Below are 6,536 nucleotides of genomic sequence, written 5' to 3' on the forward strand. Positions count from 1 at the left end.
GGTTGTTCAGTTCTGTTGATGTAACCTGCCCTTTTCCTCACAGTTGGGGATGCCCTAGTGTTGGTCTCTGGTGTGTTCAGGGTTATATCACCCTGCTTAACAAACTGCACCTCTAATATGTGGAGATTTTTTTGTGGTGAGGTTTCCTTCTGTTATGAGCTACAATGTGTGCATTGCAAGTGGATACACAGAACCCTGCCTACTGGAGCTTCTCGATGGTGGATGGAACAGGCTCAAGTTTTCATATTTAGGACTTTTCCTTGTTGTACAGCTTGCGTGGTGGGGAAGAAATTCTTCTGAAATGTTGTGGTCCTCACTCCTGGCTGGGGGTTGTGGTGAGGTGGCCCCCACAAGTGATGGATGTGTGCATGGGAGGCAAAGGTGGCAGTCCAATGCTTAAGTTTGGAAATGTAATCAAACAAGGTGGCTTCTCCCAGCTGGCTGCAGGGAGATGGGGAGAGAGATGGGCAGGAGGGTGCCTGACTTCTCTGCTCGTTCCTCTGTACCATTTTTCCTGCATGGAACTGGAAAAGTAATTCAACAAGCTCTCCCTCCCATTGTTATTCGCAGTTCTGTGGACCTGAGATTTCCCATCTCATGTGGTCTGTGGGGGCTGGCGTCAGCCTCTCCAGTTCACACCTCCGCCATGCCTCCACCACTTCCTTTTTTTTTTTTTCTTTTTTAACAGGCAGAGTTAGACAGTGAGAGAGAGAGAGAGAGAGAGAGACAGAGAGAGAGACAGAGAGAAAGGTCTTCCTTTTTCCATTGGTTCAACCCCCAAGTGGCTGCTACGGCTGGTGCGCTGCAGCCTGCGCACTGTGCCGATCCAAAGCCAGGAGCCAGGTGCTTCTCCTGGTCTCCCATGTGGGTGCAGGCCCAAGGACCTGGGCCATCCTCCACTGCCCTCCCGGGCCACAGCAGAGAGCTGGACTGGAAGACGAGCAACTGGGACAGAATCCAGCTCCCCAACTGGGACTAGAACCCAGGGTGCCGGTGCTGCAGGCGGATGATTACCCAAGTGAGCCGCGGCACCAGCCCTCCACTTCCCTTTCTTAATTTGCTCTTTCAGTGTGGACCTGCCTGGTCTCTGTTGGTCTCTTGGGGTTTTCTTCACGAATTTCCCATTGCTCTATCTCCAGCATGTATCTTTTCTCCTACTTTTTAAAAAAGATTATTTATTTATTTATTTGACAGATAGAGTTACAGACAGTCAGAGAAAGAGCCAGAGAGAAAGGTCTTCCATATAATGGTTCACCTCCTCCCCCCCCCCCCCAAATGGCCGCAATGGCTGAATCTACACCAATCTGAAGCCAGGAGCCAGGCACCTCTTCGTGGTCTCCCATATGGGTGCAGGGGCCCAAACACCTGGGCCATCCTCCACTGCTTTCCTGGGTGCAGAGCAAAGAGCTGGACTGGAAGAGGAGCAACTGGGAGTAAAACCTGGTGCCCATATGGGTTGCTGGTACCACAGGTGGAGGATTAACCTAGTGAGCCACGGGATGGCCCTTCTTTTCTCCTTGTTAATTATCTATTTTGCCTCAGGTGACTCTGATGGTCCTATTCCTATACCGCCATCTTGGGACTCACCTGTGCATGTTAATATTGATGCATCATGAAATCTATTCACAATGTGTTTTATTTTTGATCCAGGGAGCTTTTAGCTTGGTTTCTCCTAAAAAGTAGAGATAGAGATTAGACTATAGGTACAAGTGGTTTGTTTGGGATTTGAATCCATGAAATAGCAGTTGGGGGTTAGGAGTCATGAGATGGAAGAAGGTACAAGCAATGAACAGGTGTGTTGTTCTGCCCACTCCTGTGGGCCTCCGAGGTTGGATCCACTGGATGACTGAGCACTCATGAGTAATGTGCATGGAAGTGTATTTTTCCAGTCGCTCCAACTTGCCAGTAGTCCAAGATTACACTAAACCATGTTATTTATCTCATACTTTATGCACCTATTGAGGGTATTCTCATCTAGTCTCAAGTAGAGGTGACTGAGAAGCCCCAAACAGAAAGAAACACATAGCAGAGGCCAATCCTGCTGCCTGGATACACAGCAACAGGTGCTGTGAAGATTGCAAGCATAGAAGTTGCCTTAACACCAACAGAACAGTGTAGAATAGGACAGGATGAGATAGCATGGGCTGTAATATGTTCAAACATGCAAGAACAGGAGTCGTGTAAGAATGGTAATTGTCGTTTCCCGAAGTTATATTTCAGTTCTTTGTCTTCTCTGTGTGAGACTGTTGCTGGACATTGAATTAAGATGCATTTCTCACCCTCATCTGCGTTTATAGGTTTGTAAGTCATGTGTGCCATACATTTCTTCTCCTTCACTTATTGGCTGTGCAACCCAGACTGTTTTTTTCCTTACTTTTTCTGTGATAATTTAATATTGAACCATTATAGTCAAATGGTGCAGCTCCCCAGTATTGTTCATCTTTCTCCCTCCATTTACTTCTGGGAATTTGCTGTTGGCATCAGGTACAAAGAATATTTGGACTGCAGTGTGATTTTCCTAGAGAGTCAGGCAAAAACCCTGCTTACATGGTGGACTTTGTTCAAAGCTGAAGAACAAGGGCTGCCTCTTGGAATTCACTTTCAAGAAAATAAAAGAAACAAAATGTGCATAATGCAATGAACTAACAAAGAATTCATCCGGTGGTGTCTGAATACCTTTTTTTTTTTTAATGAAATGAGTCCCGTTGAGGCCCTTGCTTGATGCTCAAGGAGAAAAATCCAAGTAATGTTTAGAGTCCTGAAAATAAGGTACGGTCTTCTTTAAAAAAATTTGAGTTTGGATTACGAGATAGGCAATCTGACTTTTTCCTTCACGCAGGGGTTTTTAGCTACCGTTGGGATATTTTCCAAACAATGATAGAATCCAAGAGCCTGAAGGGAGAGCACTGGGCTGGCTCCTTGGCTCTGTCTGGTGTTCACAACGAAAGAGCACATTCGGGCATCCGGTCCAGGAGCTTCAGATCAGTTATTCAAAACCTCTCTGTATTTTGGTTGATCAGAAGTAAAACATTTCTCTGCAAGGTTTTCCTCATGGTTGCCTCCAGAGGAAGGCTGCAGAGATGAGGGAAGCAAGTATTACAGCATGGGAACCTCTTAGTTCCTGCTGAACATATCTGATATTATTGCTAACACGATCACTGCCAGGTAGACTAGGGAAAGACGATCCGTGATTTTGAAAGTTTCGACTTTGCATAATGAAAGTAAACATATATACATTTCAGGGGTCAAACCATCTTTGTTCTGATAAGCGTACTTACAAGGCTTTGAAAATCTTATTATATTAGGGATATAAAGGTATATTGGCATTTGATCCACAATGGCAAGCACTAGAATTCAAATATTAAACTGATTTGTCTTCTTTGGACTTGGATATTGATGTGTCATTAGGGTGACATGGTTAACTTAATATTTTTTTAAAAAAAATTTTGACAGGCAGAGTGGACAGTGAGAGAGAGAGAGACAGAGAGAAAGGTCTTCCTTTTCCGTTGGTTCACCCTCCAATGGCCACCGCGGCTGGCGCGCTGCGGCCGGCGCACCGCTCTGATCCAAAGGCAGGACCCAGGTGCTTCTCCTGGTCTCCCATGGGGTGCAGGACCCAATCACTTGGGCCATCCTCCACTGCACTCCCGGGCCATAGCAGAGAGCTGGCCTGGAAGAGGGGCAACTGGGACAGAATCCGGCACCCCGACCGAGACTAGAACCTGGTGTGCTGGCGCCGCTAGGCGGAGGATTAGCCTGTTGAGCCACGGCGCCGGCCATGGTTAACTTAATATTCAGACATCCCTAGCTTTTAAATGAGATGGTGCTTTCTCACTTTCCAATTCCTGTTACCTTTAACAGCTTGAATGCTAATAAAGAGTAACGGCCATGCTTCTTTGAAAGGCAGGTTTCTGCTCTTTTTTTTTGGACAGGCAGAGTTAACTGAGTGAGAGAGAGAGAGACAGAGAGAAAGGTCTTCCTTTTTCCGTTGGTTCACCCCCAAATGCCTGCTATTGCTGGCGCACTGTGCCAATCAGAAGCCAGGAGCCAGGTGCTTCTTCCTGGTCTCCCATGCGGGTGCAGGGCCCAAGCACTTGGGCCATCCTCCACTGCCTTCATGGGCCACAGCAGAGAGCTGGACTAGAAGAGGAGCAACCGGGACAGAATGGGACTAGAACCCGGAGTGCCAGCACCACAGGTGGAGGATTAGCCAAGTGAGCCATGGCACTGGCCTATGCTTTTAAATGAGATAGCTGACAGCACTACTCAGAGGCAGGCTCACCTGCAGCATTCCAGCACTGGATGTCCGGCTTTCGCACAGGCATCACATTGAGTGAACTCACCAGGAGAAAAAGGGTAGCAGAGATTTTGATCATGATGACAATTTTCTCTGCTGGGCTAACAAAATCACTTGAATTTAGGTAGATGGATACATAGATGAGGGAGAGAGAGACAGAGGATAGAATTAGGGGGTTCTAAATTTTTAGTTTAGCAAATATTTTAACAACATAACATTTATTTCAGTTACCATAGTTGGTATTCCTTTCTTTTTTTTTTCTTTTTTCTTTTTCTTTTCTTTTTTTTTTTTTTGTCTCAGTTTAAGTATTTATAGGTGTCCTACACAGACAATAAGGAAAACCCAAATCCCCAATTTTTGGTGTTTTTCTGCTACTGCAGGCTTACAAAAAAAGCTACACAGTAAAGACTAGTGCAAACAGCCCCAAATCCCTGGTGGTCTTTCGTTTTCTCACAACAGGCTGGACTGTGGTTGAGCTAAGATTCCTTCTGCTTCTCTACCTTAAGGTTCAGACTAAATCAGGCAAAATAGTTTACCTGGATCTTCATCCTAACCTTAAACCCGAACATTTACTACCTTCATCTATGGTGGGAGCCTGGAAAATTTAGCCTCCAAGAAAGCAAGATCTACCTCCTTCAAGCAAGCACCTGTGTGCTCTCCCAGCTGCACACCTCACCTCACTGCTACTCTTCAAAGGCAGAGGAGCAGGTCGGTGCTTGCCTCACTACACTCTCCTTCAGGGAATGGGCCTAGGGAAGGGAAGGCGGGACCTGCGGACCTCCTCCTCCCCCTCGCCCCCTCCTCCTCCTCCTCCTCCTTCTTTTCTTTTTATTTCACAGGCAAAGTTAGAGAGAGAGACAGAGAGAAAGGTCTTCCTTCCGTTGGTTCACTTCCCTAATGGCTCCTACCGCCGGCGCTGAGCCGATCCCAAGCCAGGAGCCAGGTGCTTCTCCTGGTCTCCCATGGGGTGCAGGGCCCAAGCACTTGGGCCATCCTCCACTGCCCTCCCGGGCCACAGCAGAGAGCTGGACTGCAAGAGGAGCAACCAGAACTAGACCCAGGCGCCGCAAGCGGAGAATTAACCAAATGAGCCACAGCAACGCCCCTAGACTTTATTCTAAGCACGGCCCTAGACTTTATTCTAAGCACGCGCGCAATAGTTTACCCTTTTTTTTTTTTTAATTAAACTTTTATTTAATGAGTATAAATTTCCAAAGTATAGCTTATGGGTTACAATGGCTTCCCCCTCCCAAAACTTTCCTCCCACCCACAACCCTCCCCCCTCCCGCTCCCTCTCCCCTTCCTATCACATCATGATTCATTTTCAATTCTCTTTGTATACAAAAGATCAGTTTAGTATATATTAGGTAACGGTTTCAACAGTTTGCCCCCCATATAGTAACACAAAGTGAAAAGAAAAGAAAAAAAAATACTGTTGGAGTACTAGTTATAGCATTAAATAAGGGTGTACAGCACATTAAAGACAGAGATCCTACATAATATATATTTTTTTAAATTAATTAATTTTCTATGCCATTTCCAATTTAACACCAGGTTTGTTTTTGTTTTTTTTTCATTTCCAATTATCTTTATATACAGAAGATCGATTCAGTATATAATTAGTAAAGATCTCATCAGTTTGTACCCAGAAACACAAAGTGTAAAAATACTGTTTCAGTACTAGTTATAGCATCACTGCACATTAGACAATACATTAAGGACAGATCCCACAGGGGATGTAAGTACACAGTGACTCCTGTTGCTGACTTAACAATTTGACACTCCTGTTCATGGCGTCAGTAGTTTACCCTTTATAACCTAAGAGCGTCTTGTATCCCCAGTGCATCAATACAAACTGGACGCACTTAAAGTTCAGCAGAAGTCCGATGCCAAACTGCGGCTAAACGGAGGAGCTGGAGTTCGAAAGAGAAGTTTGAGAAGGTATTAAATAAATGATTTCACCTTGCTCCTCCCCACTGAAGCCACGTGGTTGTAGCCTTCCGGCCGTGTGGGAATTCTGCTTGGGGTGTTGAGGGGACACTGGGAGAATTGGATCTTTAAATGATACCATTTGTTTTTAGCTTTGGCCTTTATCATATTCTTTCCACTTACAGATTTCCTTTGTAGAGTTCCAAGGAGGGAACCCAGAGGCTCCTTGGATTGTACGTGGTTACCAAGGTGGGTCTACAAATGCTTGGCTTCTGTTTCATACCAGTGTCAGAACATCCGCGGGTGCTCC

Source organism: Lepus europaeus, chromosome 20, assembly GCF_033115175.1.
Source record: "Lepus europaeus isolate LE1 chromosome 20, mLepTim1.pri, whole genome shotgun sequence".
Classification (NCBI taxonomy): domain Eukaryota; kingdom Metazoa; phylum Chordata; class Mammalia; order Lagomorpha; family Leporidae; genus Lepus; species Lepus europaeus.